Below are 13,959 nucleotides of genomic sequence, written 5' to 3' on the forward strand. Positions count from 1 at the left end.
AATATCAGCTGTTCATAGGTGGATGAGCTTAGATCTGGATTCTCAACTCTGTTCCATTGGTATATGTATCTGTTGTACCAATACCAAGCTGTTTTGACTACCATGGCAGTATAATAGGTTCTAAAATCAGGTAGTGTAAGGCCTCCCACTTTGTTCTTCTTCCTGACAATGCTTTATTTATTTGGGGCCTCTTCCCTTTCTATATGAAGTTGGTGATTTTGTTCTCCATCTCATTAAAAAAATGCTGGTGGAATTTGGATCGGGATTGCATTGTATCTGTAGATTGCTTGGGGTAGAACTGACATTTTCACAATGTTGAGTCTAACTATCCATGAACAAGGTATATTTTTCCACTTTTGTAGGTCTCTTTTAGTGTCTTGCAGTAGTGTCTTGTAGTTTTCTCTGTATAGAACTTTTACATCTCTGGTTAGATTTATTACTAAGTATTTTACCTTCTTGGGGACTATTGTAAATGGTATTGATTTGGTAACTTCCTCTTCAAGGTTCTATTTGTTGGTGTAAAGGAATCCAACTGAGTTTTGTATATTTATCTTGTATCCTGAAACTTCGCTGAAATCTTCTATTAGTGCCAGTAGTTTCCTTGTGGATTCTGTGGGGTTTTCTGTGTATAAGATCATATCATCTGCAGATAGAGATACTTTGACTTCTTCGCTACCAATTTGGATGCCCTTTATTTCTTTTTCTAGACTAATTGCTCTGGCTAGGACATCCAGCACAATGTTGAATAGCAGTGGTGATAAAGGGCATCCTTGTCTGGTTTCCATTCTCAAGCAGAATGCTTTCAAATTCTCTCCATTTAGGATGATGTTGGCTGTTGGCTTTGTAGAAATGCCCTTAATTACACTGAGAGATTTCCCTTCTATTCTTATTTTGTGAAGAGTTTTTATCAAGAATGAGTGTTGTTCTTTATTGAATATCTTTTCTGCATCGATTGATAAGACCATGTGGTTCTTGTCTTTTGTTTTATTTATGTGATGGATTACACTGATTGTTTTTCTAATGTTCAACCATCCCTGCATACCTGGTATAAATCCCACTTGGTCATGGTGAATTATTTTTTTGATATGTTGCTGAATTCTATTGGCTAGAATTTTGTTCAGGATTTTTGCATCAATGTTCATGAGGGACATTGATCTGTAATTTTCTTTTTTTGTGGTGTCTACCTGGTTTTGGTATCAGGGTTAGGCTGGCTTCATGGAATGAGTTTGGGAGTATTCCATCATTTTCAGTGACCCAAAATACCTTTAGAAGAAGTGGTGTTATCTCTTCTCTGAAAGTTTGTTGGAATTGTCCAGTGAAGCCATCCAGGCCAGGGCTTTTTGTTGTTAGGAGTTTTTTAGGAACCTTTTTAATCTGTTCTTTTGTTATGAGTTTATTTAGTTGTTCATCTTTGTTTGTGTTAATTTAGGTGGGTAGTGAGTTTCTAGAAATTTGTCCATTTCCTCTAGGTTTTCAAGTTTCTTAGAGTACAATTTTTTCATAGTAATCTGTTAGGATTATTTTAATTTCAGTTGGGTCTGCTGTGATATCACCCATCTCATTTCCTATCGGGTTATCTGCTTCCTCTCCTGTTTTTCTTGTTTCAGTTTGGCCAATGGTTTTTCAATTTTGTTGATCTTTTCAAAGAACTAGCTTTTGGACTTGTTAACTCTTTCCATTGTTTTTCTATTCTCTATTTCATTTAATTCTGCTCTAATTCTTATTATTTCCTTTGTTTTGGTGACTGAGGATTTCCTTTGCTGCTCTCTTTCTACTCGTTCCAGTTGTAGGGTTTTGATTATGACCCTTTATTCTTTTTGGATGTGTGCATTTATTGCTATAAACTGACCTCTGAGCTCTACTCTTGCTGCATCCCAAAGGTTCTGGTAAGATGTGTTTTCATTCTAATTTTATTCTATGAATTTCTTCATTCTATCCTTAATTTCTTCTATAACCCAGTAGTTTTTGAGCAAGGTGTTGTTCAGTTTCCATGTGTTTGATTTTTTTTCCTTGCTTTTTGTGTTTTTGATTTCCACTTTTATGACTTTATGGTCAGAAAAGATGCTTTGTAATATTTCGATGTTTTGGATTTTGTTAAAGCTTACTTTATGGCCTAATATGTTTCATATTCTGGAGAATGTTCCATGTGCATTGGAAAAGAAAGTATACTTGTCTGCTATTGGGTGCAGCGTTTGGTATATGTCTATGAGATCAAGTTGGTTGATTGTAGCATTTAGCTCTTCCTTGTCTTTGTTGAGCTTCTTCCTGGATGTTGTGCCCTTCCCCGAAAACGGCATGTTGAAGTCTCCTACCACTATTGTGGAGCTGTCTATAACTCTTTTCAGTGCTGTTAGAGTTTGTTTTATGTATTTTGGAGCCCTGTCGTATGGTGCATAAATTATAGTTACAGTTATTGTAGTTATGTCCTCCTGGTGTATTAACCCTTTAATCATTATATAGTGCCGTTCCTTATCCTTTATGGTGGATTTTACTTTAAAGTCTATTTTGTCAGAGATTAATATTGCCACTCCTGCTCTTTTTTGAGTGTTGTTTGCTTGATATATTTTTTCCATCCTTTGAGTTTTAGCCTATTTGTATCTTTAAGTCTAAGGTGTGTCTCTTGTAGGCAGCATACAGACGGATCATCCTTTTTTATCCAATCTGCCACTCTCTGTCTCTTTATTGGTGCATTAACTCTGTTTACATTCAGCCATAATTATTGATAGGTAAGAGTTTAGTTCTGTCATCCTGATGTCTCTTTTTGTGTGTTGTTCACAGTTTCTTTGTTCTGCTTAATTTTTTATGCCGAGTTGTTTTTCTTTATGTATTTGTTTTTATCTTTTTCATTGTTGTAGATTTTGTGATTGTTGGGTCTTTATGTTTTTCTACGTTTTTATTTTGATTTGTAGGATTGTTAGATTCTTTTGTGGTTACCTTAATATTTACCCCTATTTTTCTAAGTTTATACCAGTCTTTCATTTCTTTATATCACCTTGACTTGCCTTCCATATGAAAAATCTATGTCTGCATTTTTTAAGTCCCTCTTTTTTGTTTTAATGTTGTCAATTTTTATATATTGATATCTCTGTTTCCCTATTTTCAATGTTTTAGCTTTGTTGTATTTTCGACTTTCCTATTTAGTCAATATGTGGTTGCTCTGTCCTGTGTTCTATTCTTGCATTGTTATCTGTTGTTATTGATTATCTAACCCTAGGATTCCCTTTAGTATTTTTTGTAATTTTGGTTTGGTTTTTGCAAAATCCCTAAACTTCTGTTTGTCTGGAAATTCCCTAATTTTTCCATCATGTTTGAGAGACAGTTTTGCTGGATTTACATTTCTTGGCTGGCAGTTTTTTTCCTTCAAGGCTTTATATAGGTCATCCCATTGCCTTCTTGCCTGCATGGTCTCTGCTGAGTAGTCTGAGCTTATTCTAACTGACTCGCCTTTGTTGATGACTTTTCTCTTATCCCTAGCTGCTCTTAAAATTCTCTCTTTATCTTTGGTTTTGGTAAGTTTGATTATCATATGTTTTGGTGACTTTCTTTTGGGATCTACCTGATGTGGGGTTCAATGAGCATTTTGGATAGATATCTTCTCATCTTTCATGATATCAGGGAAGTTTTCTGTCAACAAATCTTCAAAAATTTTCTCTGTTTTTTCTGTTATCCTCCCCTGTTCTGGTACTCCAATCACTCATAGGTTATTTCTCTTGATAGAGTCCCACATGACTCTTAGTTTCTTCATTCTTTTTAATTCTTTTATCTGATTTTTCCTCAAATAAGTTGGTGTCAAGTGGTTTATTTTCAATGTCACTAATTCTAACTTCTATTGCCTCAATTCTGCTCCTATGACTTTCTATTGTGTTGTCTCTTTCTGAAATTTTATTGTTAATCTTCTGGATTTCTGATTGCTGTCTCTCTATGGATTCTGGCAGCCTATTAAATTTGTCATGGTGTCCTTGAATACTTTTTTAATTTCTGCTAATACTTTGTGTGTTCTTTGGCCATTTCTGCATTTTGGGAATTTCCTTTCTAATTTCTAGAAGAGTTCTGTATATTAATCTTTTGTATTCTGCCTCTGGTAATTCCAAGAAATTCTCTTCCTCCAGAGAATTTTTTGATTCTTTATTTTGGGAGCTTGCTGAAGCCATCATGGACTGCCTTCTTATGTGATTTGATATTGACTGTTGTCTCCAAACCATCAATAAACTATTATAATTTATTTTATATTTGTTTAGTGAGTCCTAGTTTCTTGTTTTGTTTTGTTTTGATATGCCCAAATAGGCTGCTGGTGTGTGCTAGTTTGATTATTGGTGCCTTTGAAGCTCTAACTTCCTGTCAACAGGTAGTTAGTTCTGTAACTAAGTATGCGCACACAGGAGTTCGTTAAATTTTCCTATATGGGTTCAGCTCAGGTGTCCAGGCAGTTGGTCACCAAGTGTATGGTGCAGGCTCTCTCCTACATTCTTAGAGGGGCATGGGTGATTGCTGTAGGCACAGGTATCTGGCTGCAGTGGCGGATCATGCATGGAGCCAGGCAGGGGTCTGATGGCTGCCCCTGAGAGTCTGAAAGGAAAGTATGTCCCTTTTCCCTAGGGCAAATAGGTAGGTGAGTTTTGCAGCCAGACTATGAGCACCCCACTCCGTTGGCTGTAAGGACTCGAGGGCACCACTTATTCTTGGACCACTTTAACAGGTGACTAGGTGGCATAGGTGGAGCCACCAGTCCACAAGCCCCTGGTGTGTATCGGTAAAAGTGCCTGCTCAAAGGGCAGGGCTATGTCGAGGGTCACAAATCTGTCACTTCACTGCTGAAACAGTTGTAGTTAGACCTCAGATGTTTACCCTGTTGTACTGTGATAGTGAGGGATTACGCTGTTGAGATGGGTCCTCACAAGTCTATACAGGGGTGTAAGGCACTCAGAGTCTGTGGACCCCTTATGCCTGTGCTTAGCAAAGGAGCTGTGCTGACCCTGAGTTCCTGGCTTAGAGGAGCCAGTAGGTTATTTGTTCCCTCTCCAAGGCCAGGAAAATGGGTCAGGGTGCCTTTTGGGATCTACTTCTGGCCCAGGGGACTCAGACTTTGGAAGGCCAGACCGGTGCAGTGCGGGGAGGGAGGTGGTAAAAAGGAGAGAAGTTTTTCCCAAATGGGCTTTTTTTTTTTTTTTTTAAAGCACCACGAAAGGCCAGGCCGTATGCATGTACTTATGTTTAGCCACTTGGGAGCTGCTTTTCACTGGTTCGGAGTGTCCAAGCAGAGTCTCTGCTGCCGGATCTCTCCTTATGTGAAACTGCCTCTTGAGCTGGAGTGCGGAGTTGTATGCCTGCTACACTGTGTACCTCGGGGCCAGTTGGGGCTGAAGAGCTGGAGCTGAGTCTGGTCTGGCACTTCTTGCTTCTTCAGAACTGTCTCCCTCTCCTCCCACCACTCAGTCTGATTCCTCAACTTTGCCTTGTTCAGGGCTCCTAGATATTCATATACAATCAAATCACTTGTTTTTCCAGGTCTTTGTTGTAAGAGGGATATAGGAAGCCATCTGACTACTCCACCATCGTGGCCCTGCCCTCTACTTGAGAGATTCTTACATAACTTTCCATCTCAAGAAGAATGAATCATTCCATATTAAATTTCATACTTAAGACTTAGTACATCCTCTCTTCTAGCACTTATGGCTTCACATGATATTTTTTGCCTGTCCACTTCTCCAACTAAATATAAAAACAAAAAACAAAAAACCATTGATGTCAAGGGGATTCCAACTCATAGTGACTCTATCAGACATAGTAGAACTGTCCCATAGAGTTTCCAAGGAGCGGCTGGTGGATTTGAACTGCCAACCTTTTGCTTAGCAGCTGAGCTCCTAACCAATGTGCCATCAGGGCTCCTGTCTAGATGTAGAGCTCCTTAAAGACATAAAATGTAACTTAATTCATCTTTTTCCTCCTCTTAGCCTTCACTAATCTTCTTGCCTGGAATCTGGCAGACTGTAGGGACTCAGTAAATGTTTGATGTAAATTTAATTTAAATTTAACTTGGTATAGCTTATAATGTCAAAACCACAGCAACAACTCGCATTTATGCAGGGTGAGACTTCCGGAGTGTCTGTGTGAGAAGTTTGGCAAAACTTGCCCCCCAAAAAAGCAAAGATGAAACTAGATGAAGATTGTCAAAAATAATTATGAGTAGTCTTTAGAAATTTCCAAAAGGGGTATGCAACTAATTAAGAAGCATTTATTAAAGAAAATCTACTCAATCTCAGTCAGAAGAGTGGGAGTCTGTGTCTTTTTATCCAAGGCTCTTCCCTTCTCCCTACCCAGCTGCAAGGCATAGTTCTACCCTCTGTTGGAAGGATAGGCTATGACAATTGGCTTATCTGCTGCACTGTTGGATGAGAGTGACTAATTGAAGCAGAGTGCCAGGAGTTAAAAAAAAAACCCACAAACATTATACATAACATTATACAAACATAGAAATACCCCAAATATCTATCAATTGATGAATGGATAAACAAACTATTGTATATCCATGAAATGGAATATTATTCAGCTATAAAAAGGAACAGAGTATTTATACATGGCACAACATGACTGAACCTTAAAAAATTATGCCAAGTGAAAAATGTCAGACAGAAATAACCACTTGTTGCATGAGTACATTTATATTAAATTCCACTGAAGATATCTTTGTTGTTTCACTTTCACTTAATTATTAACTAAACAAAAATACCAACCAACATGTTGGGACTATATTAAGTAAATTATCACCATAGTTAATTACCAACCAACATGTTGAAACTATATTCAGTAAGTGCACACTATAGTTTGGCTTCAGATACATAATTTCAGAAAAGTAATCAACAAAAACATTTTGGGAGAACCAATTGGCAATATGAAATTTACAATAAACAGTAATAAAATACTGTAAATTATGTGCTGTGCCTCCCTTATATCAGTAAAGCTTCTAATAAATATTTATGTGTGTGTTATATATATGTGTGTATACATACACACACACACACATATATGGGGCTCTGGTGGTACAGTGGATATATATATATATGTATGTTAAATATTAAAATGCCCATCACTAGATATAGGAGAGATCAGTGGTTGCCTGGAACAAAGGATAGGTGGGGGTTTTAACTACATGAGGGACTATTCTGGGTGGAGGGATGATATGAACTGTTCTTTATCGTAGCTGTCATAGACTTACAGACAGAAATAATTTTGTTGTATGTAGTTTCAAAAATATAGCCAAGGGCAGAACTTTCAAGTAGGATAATACTAGAGAGGTTCATTTTTCTGGCTACTTTAATACAATATTCAAAAGAGGCCAGCAATGGACATTGAAGAACTCCAGGCAACTTAGGAACTCTGTTTGACCACTGACCTTGACCTGTACGTTTCTATTAAAAAATAAATCCACTATTTTCTTGTAATCATCTTGTTTACCATCTTCAAATGCTTTTTAATGATTAGACTCTAGTATCCTGGGGTTTGATTGGTGGAAGAACTTTCCAGGGAAAAAAAAATTAGAAGAGAAAATGTATTTTATATTTTAATTCCAGGCATAGTGCACTTTCTCCTTCCTCTGATTTCAAATTACTTGATGCTTTTTAATGTGATGCTTTGAAGTAAGTTACTGAAAATAATACTAAATAATATATTGTATTTTTTTAATAAGTCATTTACATTAATGATTTCCAACAGGGAAGTAATGCCTTTGTGTTTTTCAAATATTCAAAGATACAGAATTACATGTCTAGAGCCTGCATAATAAGTAATCTGATATAAATTGCATGGCCCTTAAATTTTTTTATGTAAGTCTTCTACTTAAGAGATTAGTTCTCTTGGAGTGGGAAAGCAATTGAAAAAATAATCTAAAGTGTATACAATTAACAACTTGATTGGTAATCTTCAAAACATATTCTAAACTACTCCCTAACTCTGGGTTTCAGTCTCTTCTGTTTTTTATTTGCCGAACAATGCCACAATTTCTAAACATGTTAATTGGTATTGAGATGATTTAAAGGAAGCTTTTTGTTTAATGTGGTTGATTTTGTCATTTTCTTTCTTTTATTTACCCGTCTAAAACATGTGGATTAAAATAATGGAAAATAGATCAGTTTGCATTTCCATATCCTTCTTTACTAATTCAAGGCAGAAAAATAATTTAAGCTTCACTTGACACTTCTCCTGTTATTTAAACATGATCAAACACTCAAATGTTCGAATTATAGTTAGAGACTTTTTTGGACTCAATTCGAGAGTGTGATAATATCTAACACATGGTTTATACTTGTGTAACACATCAAAATCTTTCCTTGGTATACCTGCTTATTGCGTCTTCCAGAGAGAGAAAGACAGAGAGAGAATTTTTCACATAACTTGTTTCCTCTTTTTCTAATATATATATATATGAAAATGCTTACCAGCCCCACCATTATTTGACATGACTACTTTGACAGAATTGACTCGATGGCAACGGATTTACTTTTGTACAAATAAAGAACAGTTTCGTCCCTCAAAACACCTTTCTCCCATTGACCATAGTCTTAGAAATTATTTAAATCTATGATCAACAAGATGAATTCCAAATCTATGGGATGATTAGCTAGCTCCCCTAGGACTATGCAATGCAACAGTTACAAAGAAGAGCAGCACTGGCTCTTTTTATCAAGCATCTGTTCATGATGATGTCCTGTTTGAACCTTTTTAACCTTTCCTTTTGTCTACCACATTACACTTACTCTCCGTTGACCAAAATATTCTCTAAGATTTCACTGCTATACCTCTCTTTCATTTCAGGTTTCCCCACAGTCTCCAACACCCAAACATTTTATTCCAAGTTTACAGAGTTATATGCAGGCCCACAAATTTGTTTACCTTTTTTTCAAGTCCAAAATTCTCCTTACATCATCTCTTCTATGAACTTTATCTCAACTTCATTTCTTCAACTTTGCTGGTAGAATTAACCACAGTCTTTTCTAAACACCTTTGAACAGCCTAAATATATTTGCATGTTTTTCTCTTGGTAGACTTCAAGACGCCTGTCAGTAAGGACTGGTTCCTAGTTTTCTTCTATCCCCATGGTCCTGCACATTGCCAAGCAGGAATTGAACATATGAATGAATGTTCATGGATGAATGAATGAATGAATACAACTGTACTAGTTAATAATGATCGACAGAGAAAGAGAGTTAAGATATTCCCAGCACCTAGCACAATGCCAGGTACTTGACATACATTAAATGATTGTTAAACTTAAGAGAAATCATATTAACTAAGGGTGTCCTTTTCTTTTTTCAGAAAAGTAACTGAGGACCAGAATGGTTAAGTAACTTATCCAAGGTGTCTCAGCCAGTGAGTTGCTTTGAGGTCTCCAGGCACTCACACTGCTGCTGCTCTATATTGAGAATCAGAGCAGACATTGTCACACTAAATGGAATGTTTTACTGTTTATTGGTAAATACATAGAAACATACCTTACAATTTCCCTCAGACCTTCCAAATACATTTAGGGAACACCTGTTAGCAACATGTTGTCCTATACAGCACAGTCACAATAATGAAGTAATAAAAAAAATGCCAATTAAAATAGGTTGAACCTAAGTTACTTAGTTTGTACTAATCAAAACATCAGGTGGTGTGAAAAACTGACTTCTGAGTTATGTGTTTCTTTTAGGTGTTAAAATGTAATTAGTTGAATAAGAATAGTTATGTTTGTTACTACAGACTTTTCTGTTAAGTACAATTAAAAATGAAACTTTTTTATGTAATCATGTAGAGAGTTTTTATAGCCTAATTAATATTTGCTCTTTGAAGATAGGATGTTTTCATGATTCACTACTGGTTTCAAAGTTTGTGTTTTTTCCGCATCTCAGTGTTATACTTCGTTCGGTTTGGATCTTCACAAAGCAATGACTATGACTTTAGTTATGTCTTTATTATAGTGATTTATTAAATAAACTTAAAAATAATTGGATTTCTTTTGAAGTTTTAGACTATGATATTTGTACGTAATCAGACCTACAGATTTCTTCATGATTTGAAATGTTCATATATATTCAGTTTGCCTGAGATGTTCTTATCGAAACCAAACCAAACCAATTGCTGTTGAGTCGATTCTGACTCATGATGAGCCCATGTGTGTCAGAATGGAACTATGTTCCACAGGGGTTTCAATGCCTGATTTTTCAAAAATAGATTGCCAGGTGTTTCTTCCTAGGTGTCTCTGGGTGGACTTGAAACTTCAGCTTTTTGATTAGCAGCGAAGTGTGTTCACCATTTGCACCACCCATGGAACCCAGAGACTCCTGAAATGTCCTTAACCCCTACTTATTCTTCAAGACTCGGTTTCAATACCAAGTTATGAAGCCTTTGTTAAATACCAAGGGAAAATCAATTGTCTAATCCCCTGTGCTATCATTACATATACAGCTTTCTGTTGTTATATTTTTTTCAAAATGTTTTGCAATTGATTTTCTATTTATTATTTCAAATATATTTATTGAGCATCTAATATGTTTACAGCACTGTGCTAAGCATAAGGCTATAATGTATTTCAGTCAGACGCTGAACAAGAACAGGGTATAACAAATGTTTTGTGTGTAACTCATAGCAAAAATTGATATAAAGAATTTGAGGTTTCCTGAAACTACCCACTGAATATGTTGAATGGGCAACTTAGGAGGGAGGTCAGACCGGAACTGTAATTTTACTGAACACTATGACATAAAAATAGCTATAGACAGAAGTTCCTCTATCTCTGCGCCCTCTACAAATATGCACGTTCTACACTCAAATTTATTTTTCTATTTCCATGTGGTTGGTATAGACCGGAACTGTAATTTTACTGAACACTATGACATAAAAATAGCTATAGACAGAAGTTCCTCTATCTCTGCGCCCTCTACAAATATGCACGTTCTACACTCAAATTTATTTTTCTATTTCCATGTGGTTGGTATGGCTAATGGCAGTAGATATGACGAATTATCCGAGGAAAATGGTCTGAATTTTCTTCATGCCTCCTGTAACGCTTGTGTATCAAGAGAAACTTATTACTTCTCTAATTCGACCAGACTATTACAGGCTTGAGTCCTGGTAACCTGTCCCAAATCCATTCAGGTGCAAACCTAAGCTTGAATCTATTATTTCCAACTTTGATTTAAACTGTCTTCATTTTTACCTCTGACACACTATACTGTGGCTTAAATATTTAAGCACAGGCTCTTTCTAAGATTGAGGGGGAAAACACACACGCATATCAAAGGGCCTAATGTTTAATTCAATGAGGTAAACTTTCCCAAACTCTGAAGCATATGTGAATTTATTTTGAATTTCTTCAAGGATCTTTTATCTTTAAGTCAGAATAGAAATTTCAAAAACAGCTAGTAACTCTAGGAATCAGAAATAACTCCTGTCGGAGAATTCTTTGGTTTCTCAGTTGAAAGAAATAGATGACAATTGTTTATTTCTACATGAACCCAACAAGTTCACATCCCAAAAGTTTTATAAACTTTTAAGTCTTACATAAAGATTTAGAAGACTTATTTTTCAAACCAACAAAGATTCCTGCTAGAAAATAATGAGAAAAATAAAATTATTATCTTGAAAATTACAAAATTCTTTCTATGAATTGTGAGTCTTAATTAATGAATAAGTAAATAAATATCCACAACCCTACGCATCAACAATAGAGGTCGTTACTAGGTTTTTGCTTAGAGAAAGATTACCAAGAAAAGAAAAAGACTCAATATACAAAACTTACTAACTTCTGGTTTATTTTTTTCCTTTTCATATTAGCTGTCTCCTGATGTCCTCATTAATTCATCCCAACAAATTGTCTCTGAAATAAAATTTCAAAATATTAGAAACATTGGAAGAATCTCTATTGGAATGATTCAGGGTTCTAAAACTCAGGGGTACGAAAAGCATTCAGAAACAAATCCTACAGATAGTAATAAAACGATAGTGACTGCAAAATTTGTTGTCTGGTCCAAAGAAAACTCATGTAGTTGAAATAATTTAAGGATGGTTTTCACACCATCAAAGCACAAAGAAGCCATTGTTGGTGATATGAAATAATCATGTAACATTATCTTTAGTAGAAAATAAAAGGACCTTTATTGAATAAACCCTTCTTTTTTTTTCTTTCTTTTTTCCCATACAAAATTTTTACATACATTGTTATGTGACTCTAATTGCTCTCCCCATACTGTGACAGCACACTCCGCCTTTCCACCCCTGATTCCACACGTCCATTCAACTAGCTCCTAACACTCTCTGCTTTCGCATCTCACCTCCAGACAGAAGCTGCCCATTTAATCTCTTGTAAGAGGCACATTACTCACGAGTATAACTTTATGTCCCACGGTCCAGTCCAAACCCCGTCGGAAGAGTTGGCCTCGGAAATTGTTTTAGTTCTGGGCTGACAGAGAATCCAGGGGCCATGCATTCCAGGGTACCTCCAGTCTCAGTCAGACCATTAAGTCTGGTCTTCTTACTAGAACTTGAGTTCTGCAAACGGCCTTTCTCTTCCTCAATCCGGGACTCTCCGTTGTGTTCCCTGTCAGGGCAGCATTGGTGGTAGCCAGGCACCATCTAGTTCTTCTGGTCTCAGGCTAATGAAGTCTCTGGTTTAAGTGGCCTTTTCTGTGTCTTGGGCTACTACTTTCCTTGTGTCTTTGGTGTTCTTCATTCTCCTTTACTCCAGGTGGGTCGGGACAAATTGATGCATCTTAGTTGGCTGCTTGCAAGATTTTAAGACCCCAGACGCCACTCACCAAAGTAGGATGCAGAAAATTTTCTTAATAAGCTCTGTTATGCCAATTGACCTTGATGTCCCCTGAAAGCGTGGTCACCAGACCCCTACTTCTGCTACTCTATCCCTCAAAATGTTTGATTGTATTCAGGAACCTTCTCAGCTTCAGTTTAGTCCAGTTGTGCTGACCTCCCCTGTAGTGAGTGCTCTCCTTCCTTTCACCTAAGATAATTCTTACCTACTATCTAGTTAGGAAATAACCCTCCCCCTCCCTCCCCACCCTTGGAACCATCAAGGAATGTTTTCTTCTGTGTTTAAACCTTTTCTTGAGTTCTGATAATAGTGGTCTTATACAATATTTGTCCGTTTATGACTTACTAAATTCACTCAGCATAATGATCTCCAGCTTCCTCCATGTTATGTTTCACAGCTTTATCGTTGTTGTTTATCATTGTGTAGTATTTCATTGTGTGGATATACCATAATTTGTTTATGCATTTGTCCATTGATGGCCACCTAGGTTGTTTTCATCTTTTTGCTATTGTGAACAGTGCTGCGATGAACATGGGTGTACATATATCTATTTGTGTGACGGCTCTTATTTGTCTAGGATACATTCCAAGGAGCAGGATAGCTGGATCGTATGGTACATCTATATGTAGCTTTTAAAGGAAGCACGAAATCAATTTCCAAAATGGTTGTACCATTTTACATTCCCACCAACAGTGTATAAGTGTTCCAGTCTCTCCACAACCTCTCCAGCATTTATTATTTAGTGTTTTTTGGATTAAGGCTAGCCTTGTAGGACTGAGATGATATCTCTTCGTAGTTTTGATCTGCATTTCTCTAATGGTTAATGATCGTGAGCATTTCTTTCTGTGTCTGTTAGAGACTGAATATCTTCTTTGGCGAACCGCCTGTTCATATCCTTTGCCCATTTTTTAATTGGGTTACTTGTCTTTTTGTTGTTGAGGTTTTGCAGTATCTTATAGATTTTAGAGATTAGACACTGATTGGATTTGTCATAGCCAAATTTTTTTTTCCCAGTTTGTAGATTGTCTTTTTATACTCTCGGTGAAGTCTTTTTATTTATTTATTTATTTATTTATTTATTGTATTCAGGTGAAGGTTTACAGAACAAATAATTTCTCATTAAACAGTCAGTACACATATTGTTTTATGACATTGGTTAA

This window comes from Trichechus manatus, unplaced genomic scaffold (genome assembly GCF_000243295.1).
Source record: "Trichechus manatus latirostris isolate Lorelei unplaced genomic scaffold, TriManLat1.0 scaffold00009, whole genome shotgun sequence".
NCBI classification, from domain to species: domain Eukaryota; kingdom Metazoa; phylum Chordata; class Mammalia; order Sirenia; family Trichechidae; genus Trichechus; species Trichechus manatus.